The sequence below is a fragment of the Anopheles marshallii genome, chromosome 2 (genome assembly GCF_943734725.1).
Source record: "Anopheles marshallii chromosome 2, idAnoMarsDA_429_01, whole genome shotgun sequence".
NCBI lineage: Eukaryota > Metazoa > Arthropoda > Insecta > Diptera > Culicidae > Anopheles > Anopheles marshallii.
The window spans coordinates 91,290,197-91,304,883 of NC_071326.1; positions in this window are offsets into that span (position 1 = coordinate 91,290,197).

The window sequence follows — 14,687 nt, forward strand, 5'->3', positions numbered from 1 at the left end:
TGTTCGAGTCATTATCATTTTTCCCAGCATGAAAGATACACAAGCTGGGTTTTCCGGAACCTGGAATGCAGCAGTAGGCAGCACACTCACCGATTGTCTTTGACTTCCCAGACCGACATACTAATCCTTCTAAGTCCACAGAGGCTTACCGTAGGATTTACACTTCAGGTTTAACCATACCAATGTCACCGCAAATGTCAAATCTTATCCTTTTTCCGGCTTTACCCACATACACACACACACCTTGTTTTATCCGCTGCGTGGGTTGTGAATTCCAACCGTACGAAACAGGGTATACAATCTGTTTCCTTCTCGCAAAAGAAATCCTGTCCCAGGGCACGTTACAAAACATCGTGTGTGAGTGTGTGTTTTTATGTGCATCATTCGAGATAGGTGGAAGTATTCTCTCGATTTTTTATTCGCGTAATGACAGTTTGGAGCATCGAAACCCGGGAAAAGGTACGTCAGTTGGAATCATAATATCTCCTTTGTTTTGTGCTTATTAGAGTTTAAAAATGGGCATCTGCATCGTGAAAAGAATTGAAATGCTACATTTCTCAAAGCAAGAAAATTTAAAAAGGATTTTCCATAAAAAGATGAAAAATATTGAAAGATAATATTTTGCTCTTAAAATTCACATCGACAAGCAAACTTATTGTTCTCCCAAAGAACCTACTTCACACCGAACATATTGCCCATAGCTGGCCAAACGAGGACGATGAACGGTTCATTGCGGCTTTAGCGTCCTTCAACTGCTGCTCTTTTGTAAATCGCAGCTGCCAAGCCACTTGACGACGAGACGAAATAAAGCTGCTCTTCTCTGTTAGCAACCTTTACCGCACAGGCGATAGTTGAAAATCAGATCCCGTTCAGCTTACCAGGGATTGACTTTGGGCCATTCGTTCTTTCCAAATCTTATCACGTTTCAATTCGAGCCTATTAAAAAGCAAATCGTATGCGGGATCGCATGCACACTTTCGGTCCTTTTTGGGGATCTGTCCCGTTTGCGCACTTCACACCGACGGCATTAGGAAAGCGGCACATATACACAAAAGAGCTCTCGTTCTGCCAATGTCAGACGATCCGTTTTTATTTGTCGCTTCAAATCAAACAGATCCTTGGGCCATCTGGGAGCAGAAAGGACAGATTTTTCTTTATGCCTTATTTTCCAAGCCATGGCTTTTCAGCATGCTCCATTTTCGTTTATTTGTGTTTTATTTCATTTTAAATGAAATTAATTTAAACCTCATCATGGAATCTAATCTCATTGAAGGAAATAAAATCTCTGCTGACCGAAGCATTTTATTTTTCTTCGGTTTATCAAAAGCGTTATTGAATTGATGTTTTTCATGGTGACAGAAAATGCTGTACAGTATTTTTATTGAGTTAGAATACATTTTACCATTATGGAACGCTTAAGTGTATTACCACAGTCAACCACAATGTGAACACTTTATCATCGGGTTCGTTGTATCAATTATTTACTTATGAAGTTTTAATTGATTTCCATTCACGCTCGCATTTGCAAAAAAAAGGACGTTAACACGACCCTCGGTAAGGAAAACTGCATCAATTATCCCTACGTCACCGTAAGGACGCAACAAGCAGAATAAACGGGGCAAAACCATTTTTCCCATACGCTCAATCTGTTATAAATTATCCTAACAAAGCTAAACTGACCGTTAACCGCCAACCCGGCAGCCGCAAGGTTTCTCCTTTTCTCATCCTCTGCAACGAACCGTTATCCTTGGACAGTGCGCTTAATGGACTTTATTCATGCGTCTTCGTGCACAGCCCGAGCACATCCATCTTCGGTCCGGTGCTCTGGCCATTAAATCTTCCTTTGCGTTCATTTGTGCTCGGTAACGCGGCACAGGTAAATCACTTCATCCCTGATCCGTGGAACCATTCTCCCACGGGTTTTGCCCCGATACTGGCGCTACCTTTATATTTATCCCTTAGTCAGCTTTCTCAGCCGCTTAGGTTAACGGGTCCGGGACTTTCCTTTCCGAGAAAATTGAAGTTGTTTTTGTTCTATTTATTTGGGATTGATATTGTCAGGTTGATGGGTTGCAATGAAGCATTTCTTCATAATCGACAAGGTATTATGAAAACCATTGGTATTATGCTGGTATAGGAAGCAACTCAATGGAGCCGCATGGTGCTGCACTGCGTGATGGAGACGCCCAGTGGTTTATTTTTTCAAATTATGCTCAAAACACAACATTCAGAGCATACTATTCAATAGTTGTTTTTTCTGAAACAAATTTAAGACCCTTTGTGCATTTGATATTCAAGCAAATAGTGTATTCGTACAGAAAAAGGATCAATAACAGCTTTAACATATCCTAACAATGAGATAAAGAATGAAATAATATGTTGTGGGTTCATCGTTTACAAAAAAGGTTCAAAAGTTAATATTTGCTTGCTTTCTTCTCATATTCAAAGCGCTTAAGCCTTTCTACGCATTGCTACCAAATAAGTGCCAATCAATAGAGTATCCCGGAAGCGGACCTGCAACCAAGGATGTGGTTTTCTCACCTGATGAACCACTTTGTCTGATGAACACCACTTTGATAAATGAATTTTACCCACCATTCAACCCACTGCTGCACGCGGATGCGGTAAATGTGCTCTATATTGCAAGACTATCGTAACCCACTTCGCACACGAGGTTCTACTACAAAAAACGATCATCCAAGTCGGTTGGTTTTATTTACCATTACCAGCTACCGGCTACGTTCACCGGCACAGGCCAGAACAAAAAGTTCCTCCTGTTCGTTACCTTCTCGAGTTGGTAAAGTGTAAACTTTCAACTTTCTTCGTCAATTAATAATGGCAGTGCGGTTGAATTGGGCTACGGTTTGAGGGAAAGGGTGCACGATGCATCGCTACCTGTTGATTCGGGGCGCACACGCCAATCCATTTTGTTGCCTACACACCAACGAGGCGATAATTTGCTTCTGGTTTGGGTGCTGTAGAATGTGTCTGTGTTTTCCTGTTTAAAATTTCGCATAGTTTTTGCTGCATGCTCTCAGTTCAGAAATGAATATAATTATGATTCTTGTTTAGCATAGTGGAATTTAACATAATATCGCTACAACGATCAATAGCTGTTTCAATTTTTAAAAAATAAACCTTGTTGCTGTCCAACAATTATCTTCTAACTCTTCATCACATACTGATGTTTACATGCAAAACACCCTACCCAACGGTCTACAACGGTCGTATTTCCTCCGTTCTTCTGATGCCATGCCACGAATCCTACCGTAAAAAAAATTCTACAACCCTTCATAAACAATTAAACTAACTCACTGTTAAATACCATCAATTAAATATGTATGAGTTGTGCTGACTAAGTAATAATACAAACAAAACTTTACACACCCACACCAACCAAACCACAGACCTAAGCCATGTTCAAACAAACAAAAAAAACCCCTGTTACAAGCAACGGCAAACACTAGCAAACGGAGAGGAAAAAATAAACTTTAAAACTTTTGTAACGATACGGGTGTTAGAGTTAGGACTGTGGGAGGGATTTAGCTAGCAAAATTGTAAAATACAAAAAAAAAACGAAACATGTAGCCACACACATCTTCCCTTGTTCCGTTGTGAGAGAGGAAACCTTTGTGTGTGTGTGAGTGTTTGATCTAATAAGGCAATTGACAAATTTCACACCGTATAACTGTGTGTGCATAAGCACACTTTAAATGCCTCACAATGAGGTGTGCGAGAGGGTGTCCTTGTACAGGGGAGTATGTACATATGTGAAAGTAAACACCACTCGGCAGTGCTGAGAGTTCCACCCTGATAAACTACTCATGAAGCAGGAACTCATCCATGGTAAGCACCGGTGTGACGATGTGACCCAGTCGGGGATTATGTTTACATATTTCGAAGCGTCATGCTGGAGTGCGTTGTTTACCCGTGACATTTGCGGTTGCCGTACAAATATTGCCACACACTCTGCTGCTGTCTAACCTTAATAACCCACCACGATACACGTTGGTATGGAAGAAAAACCTCCAATACACTTATGAGTTTGGCCACCAAAAGACAATCCCCGTTGATATTTTAAGTAATATAATGGTAAATAGAGTTTAGGGCAGCGGGAAAGGGTAAGCAATAAAATTAACTCATTCTTCTGCACCATGCTGTGTTTATAAAACGATTGAGCTCCCCTTGAGGGTTCATTTTCAACACGCACCAACAAAACCCAACGGTAAAGACTTTAAACGCCTTGAAGAGCAACATAGTTAACGATTTGTTCACCTTGTTAGTTGTTCAACGGCATCAAGTCTATAACAAACACAATTAAAACAATCACGAGCTGGAGTTTATTGTCCTATTCCGTTGGACGTTCGCTGTTACTCGTCACGAAGAAAATCACATTTTTCCCTCAGTTGCTCGCTCAATTTCATTTCCCCGCCACTACCTCCACAGTTCCTTTCCCTCCCGTTCCTTCCATCAGGCGTTTATGTGGCCCACGTGAGAGCGAGTGACTGATACCGATGGCCGGTGGTTGATAACACAATTATTTGACGATTGTACTGGCGTGTCTACCCGCGTGTGTGCGTGTGCTGGAACGCTGGACAAGGGCAAACAATGAAAGCGAAACTTTGTTACAGATCGTTTTCCCGTTTCGTCCTTGCCGCGCGACAAACGATTTATTACGCCCAGTCTCACACGCCAGCACGCTTTTGTGGACAATGGATTCGACAAATGCACCAAAAAAAAAATAAAGCCAATCCCACCGAACTAAATTCAAACATTTTCTTTAGCTAGGATCGTGAACCAAAGGCAAAAAATCGCTCAACATCGTGTACATTAAGCCACCGGCAAATGAGCCCAAAATGTGATTTTCCATTCGCAGACACACAGCTCGTCTCGGGATGTGACCACTCCACCAGGGGACACAGAAGGATGAACAAATTTTCCACAAGCACACAGGAAAGGAATACCAACGCTGTAAACCCATTCACCTCCGAAGATGTAATTAACACGAGGTGCACATACCGAAGCACATTGCGTAAATAACTAATCTCCTTCCGAGGACGCTGAATCGATGCTTTAACGGCAGAAACAAACAGCAGCAGCCTTGGTCATCCACACTGCTCGCTCATTACCCATCATTATCGTTAGCCTGGAACGAGCAAAACCAACCGTAGCAAGGTGGGAAAATTGTTGTCTTTCGAGTCTCCTTGATTCTGACCCCGATCGATGGAATGTTTTGCTAGTGGTGTTTTGTGTGTAGATTGGGAGAACCAAAAGAAACAAAGCTCAATGGCTTATCAGCTGCTCCAATCGGAAAATGAGCTCTCTACGCGCGCGGTCCAATCGGTCGTTTGGCAGTGGTGCAAAAGAATAATGGTTTATTTTGTCTGCCTGGCTACACTTATTTCACACCCGTCCGTCCGTTCGCTCCAAAAATGGTAAACAAATCCTTTAACGGGTGGTCTGGTGTGAACGGCCTGGTGTTAGAAAGTGGGACATAGATGTAAAGATAGCCAGAGTGAAAGAGAGAGAGAGAGAGAGAGAGAGAGAGAGAGAGAGAGAGAGTAAGTGTTAAGCACAGTACTAGCGACGAGCAACACCGTGTGGTCACAATGGTCACCTCGTTAACGATAATAGCCAAACCTGGAATGACTCTGGCAGATCGTTTTGTTTTTTCGCTGCTTCTGTTCTTAACTCCCCCCACAGGTAGGATGACCTTTCATCCACCTGACCAACTCAAAACCATTCTGTCGCGAACAGATTTTGCACAGAGGAGATCAGATCCGTTTTTACGCGAGCGAAACGAAACGAGGCCAAAGGTGTCAGATAAACAGACACATTAATCCTTACGATGAGTTTGAAGAAGTCGAGTGCAGAAAAAAGTATGTATCATTACTTTGTTTTGTATATAAAGCTAGAATAGTGCGCCCTGCCATGTTTAGAGAAGAAGTTATATACATATTTTTATATCTTAGATAGGATAACTCTTCTAAATGGATCCACTTTCCGGCAAGCGAGCAAACACGCATTTGCTCGATGTGATAGAAACTGTAAACAAATACATGTGAGTAAAGCACACACACACATAGAACTATACAAACAAATACAAATACATGAAACCCCCCCCCCTCCCCTCTTCCCTCCCAACACACTCACACTCATGACTAACTTGACATTAATCTGTTGGCTTGATGGAGAACGGTAGGAACTTACGACCAAATCGGATCTTCAATTACGCACGTCCTTGATTAATTGACGGTAGACGACTATTGCCTTCGCACCATTTTGCATGCCAGTCTCTTCAAAATAGTGACTGCGTGCATGCGTCCTAGTTGTGTATTAGCCACATGGTAACACCTTCCACCATGGACGTGTTTAGGGAAATTATTCAAATTTTAGCACACAGCTATTTGAAAATCTCTTCCAGCCTGTGAAAGCACACGTGCTCTGCATAACATTCAAATTCCACACCAATAACTATAATGGTAGTACGATGTACCTTAAAGCCACATTCCTTTGTCGTTTCGTCATCGTACTCAGCGGATTCTTCCGGATTCTGCTGCTAAGAAGACGAATGTTGGGTAAATAATCACAAAGTGGTTAAACGGTTTGTTTTTATAAATAAAAGTAGTAGACAAATATTTTGCCCAAAAGGCATGAAATATTTGCTCGAAATATTCAGTTCTTTTCGTGTTCCTTCCAAATTACAAGAATACCAAACATTAGTACAATAGCGAGAAATTGGTTTTCTTGGTTCTAGTACCATCGTCTGGTTACGGAATTCTTTTTTTTCGGTTTTTGCTCAGCACACCTCCAGTCTTTCAATGTTCCTTTAACCAACAAACAACTCCACACATACGAAAGAGCAACTTTTACTTCATTAGCACCGGAAAGATCGTACAAAGCACACTTGCAAGGCGCACGAATTGTTTTGCACCATCGATGATTTCATCCGATCCGTGTTAATTTGCTACCCAACCCCCTAATCCCGTGACTCATTTGAGAAGGCGCCGACCGAAAGCCGGCTGTCGTGACGCGCCGCCGAACCCATATCGATGGCGGCCCTAGAAGTGTTCGCACGTGCACCCACCAAACTTTCTCCAAATCAATATCCTTCTCGCCCGGATGTTTCTTCCGTTGCTTTCCACTCCAGAATGTAAGGGATTTTGGAAAATATGTCTCATGCTCCTTTATCAATTCTTGGAGCATACCATAAGCAAGAGGTATCGCTTCGATAAATTTACACTTCATTTCCTTTGCTAAAAGATTCACTCACCGCGGGACCACTGCTTTGCCATTCCTGTGTTCTTCCTGCGCTGATGATGAGCTTCAAGCCATTCTTATTGTGATTGCTTCCAATGCGAGCAGGCTTTTCTCAGAAGAAAAAGAATACATGCCCCTTGGAAACATAATACGTCTGGCAGACTGGTGGCGGTTGAGGATGGAAGGCGAAGTGGGGAGGGGAAGTGCTAAAAACAAACACACCGCAGACATAATCCTTCGGAACGGTTCAAGTTCGGCAACATAATTTGTCATATCACAAATCATCGTTGCCCCTGGCCCATTTGTCATCCCCTTGTGTCCTCATCGCCCGAGGACACATGCTTCATAAACAAGCTTTCGATCCGCCATACAGACGCACACGCTTGGCTCCAGGAAACACTCAACACGGCTGCTGATGGCATCCAATTTCATAGAGGAAACCGAAAGCCACATAAAAAAGCGCGGCAAAAGAAGTGAAAATAATCTTAAATTAATGAGAATCTGAAGCCTTCCCAAGAGGGGAAAAAATCCTCGGTGCCGTCGTACCGCATTCGGGTTCGATCTGTTAATCTTCGAGGCACAGGATTGTGACGCACCGGAACCGGAAACGCTCGGAGGGTTTGATGTTTTTACATTCTTCGTAGCCAGCAGAAGGCAATAAAGTACCAGTCAATATCATACGAAACGTTTCCACTTGTATGCGAACAGCACCAGAATTGTGCGCAACGGAAAAACAAAAAAGAGGAGACGCAGAAGGAAAAGAACATTGAAAATACGGATTGCTTTCATTTCTTTTCGCATATCGCCACAGCCTGACGCTGCTGACGGGTCGCTCACGATCTGCTGCAGGATAACCTTCCTTCTCGGCACGGAGTGGTTTTCCATCGTACGCCCGAAAAGGTGGAAAAAGACAAGCATTCTCTTATAGGTTTTGATTCATCAAAAGAACCATCGCTGAGCGGGATAATTCTTTCGTTACAACAGTTATACCGGTGCAGGAAAGAGCACGCAAAAAAGGATATTAACCTTCGTTCGATTAGAGCACGGGAGATCAAAGTAACCGCAGCCGCCAAACGCTGGGTTCGGTTCGCTTTATACTTTGACATTTGAGTGACTTTGCCACAAATCAATTGTGGCGTAGATGCTGTGGAAAGCGGAGGAAAAGAGGGGAACAAAACGTTACAACACAATTTTTGCAGGAAATCAGTCCCGGTGAAGAAGTTTATTTTCGTATTTCAAGTTTAAATTACATCAACCCTGTATCTGTACTAGTCTTAAGTGCAACGCTCCGATGAACTGTGTAATGAGTACGCGCTCCTAGAAGTATGCAATTTATGTTTCAAACAGCAGTTAAACGTAACGCTTTGGCGAATTGCGTAATAAGAATGAGCGCCTGTAGCTGGATAGTCAGTCCTGCGTACGGGGTATTGCTCCGATGGGATTTTGGTTCGGTCCGTTCGTGTGCAGACCGGCGCCGCTACCATCATGCCACCAGGACCTGAACAATATTATAATATTCTACATAGTAAAAATAAGTCAAAAAAATTATAAAGTCAATCCTTTCATCGCGCTTTAACAAAGGCAAACGAATTTAATTACGTCCAGTGAAGTAATATTCATAAGGAAATTTAATTACAAATCCTCTTTAAAAAATCTCTTTCAACACCACACGTTTCACCCAGTTTCCTCCTATTAGTGCACCTGTACGGGAATGTCTCTTTCACATTCCACTCCACGGTCCCTTTTGCCACCTGAACCCCTCAGCGCTACACTTTTCAATCAGCTCGAGCATTTTTGCATTAAATTCATCAAAACATTACAACATTCCTGTACGCATGTATTTCGGTCCCTGGGGGTTTTTATGAGGCATCGTCTTACCTCACATTCTCCTGTCTCAGCTGCCACGTACATAATTTCTGGCAAAAAAATACATAAAAAAAATCGTCCAACGAGAAATAACTTCGACCACAATGTGTGTTTGCGTGTGTTTTTGTATGTGTGGCAGTGCGTCTCGTTTGGTGAAATGAAAAGATATTTGAAAGTCTTCCAGCTCGGTACCGCGAAAGAAGATTCCGCTTTGTTGCTCCATTTTTACTGTACGTGGTGAAATATTTGTACCCGACTCATGTCTCCCCGCGTGAAGACACGAACGTTTCATGCCGTCGATGCTTTGTTGCTGTCGAAAGTACAGCTTTTCATAACCTTTCGCGTGTACATGAAACGTTGTTTGAAAGCAAAAATTGAACAAAAAATATCCTGACAAGATAAACACCGCGAGCCTCCGTACATGAATATTGTTCGATGTGTAATACTGAAGTCATGAATTATAAGAGAAAAGAATTTCGGATTCATTATTAAAATTGAATCATTCGCTAACCCCCGAGGAAGGTTGTCATCTTTCAACGTGCTTAACGTTCTTAAGGCGCATGTAGGAAAAGCTTCGTTAATCGAGTTTTTTTGATGCGCAGAAAGACATTCTGGTCCAGGAAGAACGGAAGAAAGCTACAATTTCTTGCATATCATTACAAAAACATCCCAGTTTTTCAACGAAGGCGCCAAATTCTCTAAATACAACATTTTGACGGCTTACCAGCCTTGATCCCGTTTGATGCGGACCTGTTGTTTGGTGGACCTTTTACCCCACAAGATTTCCCCCATTGGTAAAAATTGAATCACATCATCCCGTATTCCACAGCAAGGAACCTGACGATGAGATTGTGAAAAGGTACGCCATATATTCAATTTAACGCATGAGTTACCGAGCCGGCATATCGATGTTGAAAACAGTAATGGTGAGAGGATTTATGGCAGGGAGTTAATTTAAATTTGCTTTCTTACGTTCGCGTCTCTTCGTTCCACCGCACAGCCGACAGGGAAAATGCCCAAAACAAGAAGCTCTAGCAAGTGGTTAGTTATGGAAATGTTTGCATCCTTTGCCGATGTCCTTTAACGCCACATATGCGCATTCTCACATCATTAAACTTTGCTCGCCTACTTAACCTTGTTAGAAGCGTTTGATTAGTTTGAAAACTCACCGAACAAAAAGCACGAAAAGTGCCCTCATCTAGTGCTTTTTCAAACTTATCCCACGTGCTCACACACGTGCACACGTGTGCGACGACAAAGTTCGCTTAGCTGGTTGGGTTTCATTTAATTAAAGATGCAATATTAAAAGCTCTTCTTCTCACCACTCCTACACTGGCAGTGCAGAATCATACGTTTTACATTTTTCTGACTGTGAACTGTCGAAAATTTGTCGAAGTTAGCGATCTACCGATAATAATTGAAGAATAAATCAAAATAAAAGAAAAGCAAATCAGACTCCTCATACCACTCAAAACACTTTTATTTATTTATCTTCGGTGTGGCTTTTGCACGAGCCATGGCCACGGTTGGTTTGTGCCGGTTTAGAAAGCTTTCAGCCAGCAAACAGTCCCAGTAGAGACTTTTGGGAGATACGACACAAATTGCTCCACTGGGGAAAGAGCTAATCCCTTGTTCTCCTCCTCTGCCCAAACTTTCCAGATCAAAGAACGGTTTACTGGCTACCGTTTGGGCACGTGGTTGCAATTTCGTTCGCCATATCTCACCACAATGCTTCAAAGGGGGAATGTACTGCGCTATGAAGCGAAGTGCCGTTCATTTTTACAGTGGAGTCTATTTTCAGCCCACCCTGCCGAATTCGAAGAATTGAAAAAGTCTCATCGAAGCTTTGGAAACTTTTCTTCTGTGCCGAGTAACATACGGATCCGACCATTGTTTGGTCGGAAGTTCGCTTCTAATCTCATTTGCTTTCCACGAGGCATCACAGACGGAAACTTTAATTATAGCAAAAGAAGCACTCTAAAGATGATCATAAACAAGCAGTTCTGATTTTATTGCTTGACAAAGCATTCATTACTGGCAAAATGTCTAAGCATATCCTCTTTCCTGAACATCGGATTATGACAGCAATTTGGAAAGCAATTAATCTTTCGTTAAATGGCTTCACAAATTCACGAATCAAACACTTAATCGGATATTATTTACTCCGCTTTCTGCGAGGATGTTATAGGAATTTTTATCAAATTTAAATCCTTTTCAAGGTATAACGTATTTTTGTTGAAGACATGACACCCCTTTGCTTGTCTTAATTTCACCTAATCTATGTACAATCTTCTTCGTTTAGTGGGTTTTCTCTTGAATCTTGAGGTTGAATCAATCTAAAACAATCCAATTGCCTAACAAAAGAATCGTGAAAAACTGCCAACAATCACCGCAAGCAGTCATCTCAGCTTGAGGAATAATTTGTAATGCTTTGATGTTGTTTAATATTAATTTGATTAATTCGCTGCCCGACTGGCGCATTCAAACAATCGAATTCAAAATCATTTACACAAGCATACGCCAAATTGCAGCAAATGGAATTGGGCGGAGTGGCGCTTTTTGTTGAAATTGCAAAACCGGCACCAGTCGGCTGTCGCTGTCGGTTGTTCGTCTAATTTATCATACCAAATGTTTGTTTGTTCGTTAAGGCTGTCAGTAGACGGAAACCGAACAAAACGTTCCGGTCCTTCCATTCAAACCGCATAAGCTCACAAACTGGAGTGAGTTTCAAACGGTCAAAATTATGTTTGCTTACCTTTTTTTGCGATCCCACTGGTCGACCCTCGGAAAAATTGATACCGTAGTGAAATGCTTACCCACCGTAAGTTACGATGTCTAGAAGACAAGAGCAACACGAAACACAAATTTTGACTAAGAAAACCAAAATGGCAAAAAGCTCACCTAGGACGGTCGGAATCTCACCAACACGTGCTCGAGATTTATTGTTGATTTCGCGTTGAACCATCCAACATCAATGTACAGGGCACATTTCGCAACGCTGGCAATCTTTTCCATCAAATCAAATTTCGTTCCACCACGCCGCCGTTGGTTGGCCATTTAGGGAGTGGGCAAGAATATGCAAAATAAATCCCAGCTTTTGCGGCGTGGAATGAGTAACAATCAATCAATATACCTGCACATGAAGCTCGTTTTTCAGTTGAAATTGCGATCCACACCGTGACCAATTACGGCCTTAAATAAACTAAATTGAATTATACAAAGCATGGTTAGTATGCGTTTGGACGGGACGGGAAATTTTGGTTCGAAAGCAAGTTCGCCGCCTTCAGGAAAACAAATACATGCGAATTTTCTTGCGCAGCATTCTGTTTAGCTCATAAATCAGCGTCCCGTTTCTTCACGATCGTCATACTGCTCCCATTGCATTGCGTTGCACTTGAAGGCATTTCACTTAACAGCAAATGGTGGCTCTATGTCGAACGTCCGTCAAACGGCACCTTGCATCGACAACTGTCAATCGAAGCGAGGAAGAAAAATGGTTGCCGCAAATGTCAGTCCTGTGCAATGCTGTTCTTTTCATGTAATCTAACAAAATAGGCAGCTGATGCATCTGGTGCAGTTTTGTTTTACACTTTTTCTACGCCAATGCGTGATTTTGTTCCAGTAGTTCGATAGTCCTAGTTCTGTTCTAGCCATGCTTCAAAGTTGTCTGAAAGCATACCATTTGATAAATTGTTATTAATCGAACAACATACTCAATATGCAATATGTGAGTGCAAAAGAAAAGTGATTTCATATTCAGTTTATCGAATATCTAGCTCCTTGCCTCACACACACATAAACACACTTACAAGAATTAGAAAAAAACAGTTCCAGTGAAAGAGCTTCTATCGTTACCAGCTTCTATCTTGTAGTCAAAAAAAACCGAAATGATATCTAAACCCCGTTACTCTAACGTGCCTTTTGTTTTGCTCTTTCAAGATGCGACAGCATAGCAGAAAAAAACATTGCTTCTTTTGCCATAAATCACGTCACCCAAACCACCAACGAAAAAAAAATAGAGAGTTTAATTGAATGAAAAAAAACGAAACTGTGCTTTATTTCGGTACTTTCATTTACCAAACCCTGTTTGCCTTATGACAAAAGATTAATTTATAACTGACACACGTGCTCTAACACAAAACACACACTCTTATGGGTGGTTGAATCTTAAGCGTATAAAAAAAAAAACCTATTAAACAATTGTTGCAAGCATGAAAACCAACAAATACACACGGTACGCTCCATCGGTGTTAGCAATTTTGATCGAAATCGTAGAGAACTAGGTTATAGTTCCTTCCCTTAGTCCAAACAATGTGTGTCAAACACACCGTTACTACCATGCACGAAAAACGCGAGACAATCTGCCAACCAAAACATGTAATAAGTCACCTAAAATTCTCTTGCAAGTGTTTGCTGAAGAGTGAAATAGTAAAATCAGCAACACCTAAATTGCGTAGTGCACAATATAGAACAAGAGCAAAACAAAAAACAAACACAATAACAAACACGTTGAAGCATAAATCATAAACAGTTGTTATGTCTCCTGGTGGACTGAAAATCCACAATTCCAACACAACTCCTAGTGTATAAATTGGTTGTTAAAAAGGAAGTGTTACTAATGTAAGCAATTGAAACACAAAAACCAAACGCAAGCTGTAGTGAATATACATAAATCAAAAAATTCTCCACCCCGACACCAAGCTGTTGCGAAAACGAAAGTCTACGCAATCTTCACTGCATCATGCTGGCTAGTCGACCCATCCAACAACAAACCGTAAAACCACAAGTAAAAAAAAAGTCATGAACTGTATAAAAAGAAACCCAAGCAACATGTATAGCAAACATTCTGTATGCAGCAATGTTATGAAGTATCTTTGCAAAACAAAGCAAAAGAAGAAAAATAAAACAAATAAGCGGGTATTTGTAAAGTAACGTAATACGAAAACTAAAAATGCAACAGAAAACACGCTGCAACAAAGAAAAATCTCCTAATGAGTGAACCACATCCCGAAATCATCAAAACAAATACCAACAGCAAACAAAAAAAAACAGCAGCACTAACTAAATGGCACATCCTCTCTGGCTAGTGAACGAAAGAGAAGTTCAACCCAATAAAAAATGGTCAGAAAAAAATGTAAAGATAACGCAAGTCAATCAAATGATACCGTTGCTAAACGGGAATTGGATAACAGTAAGTGAAGAGCAAGTAAGAACAACAAAAAAAAACTCACAAGCAAATAAGATAGAAGTATGAGAAGCAAAATGTTGGGTTGAGGCAAAGGGACTGAGAGAATTGAGATGCACGTTTTGTTGGGAATAAAGCGTACAGAGGAATGAGAATGTTTTTATGAAAAAATGCCGATATTTCTTGTTGTTTCTTCGATTATCGTAAATTGTGAAAGAAATACAGAAAACAGCGTCTTAAGGATTGATTACATTACATAAGGAATTAAGTAAAGGTAAGTGTACGTTTAACATCTCATAATCTCGTCGCTCGTTTCCCTATAGGCACTATACGGAAAAAAATATGTTGTGAACTTTCCGTCGTATTCCAATAATCA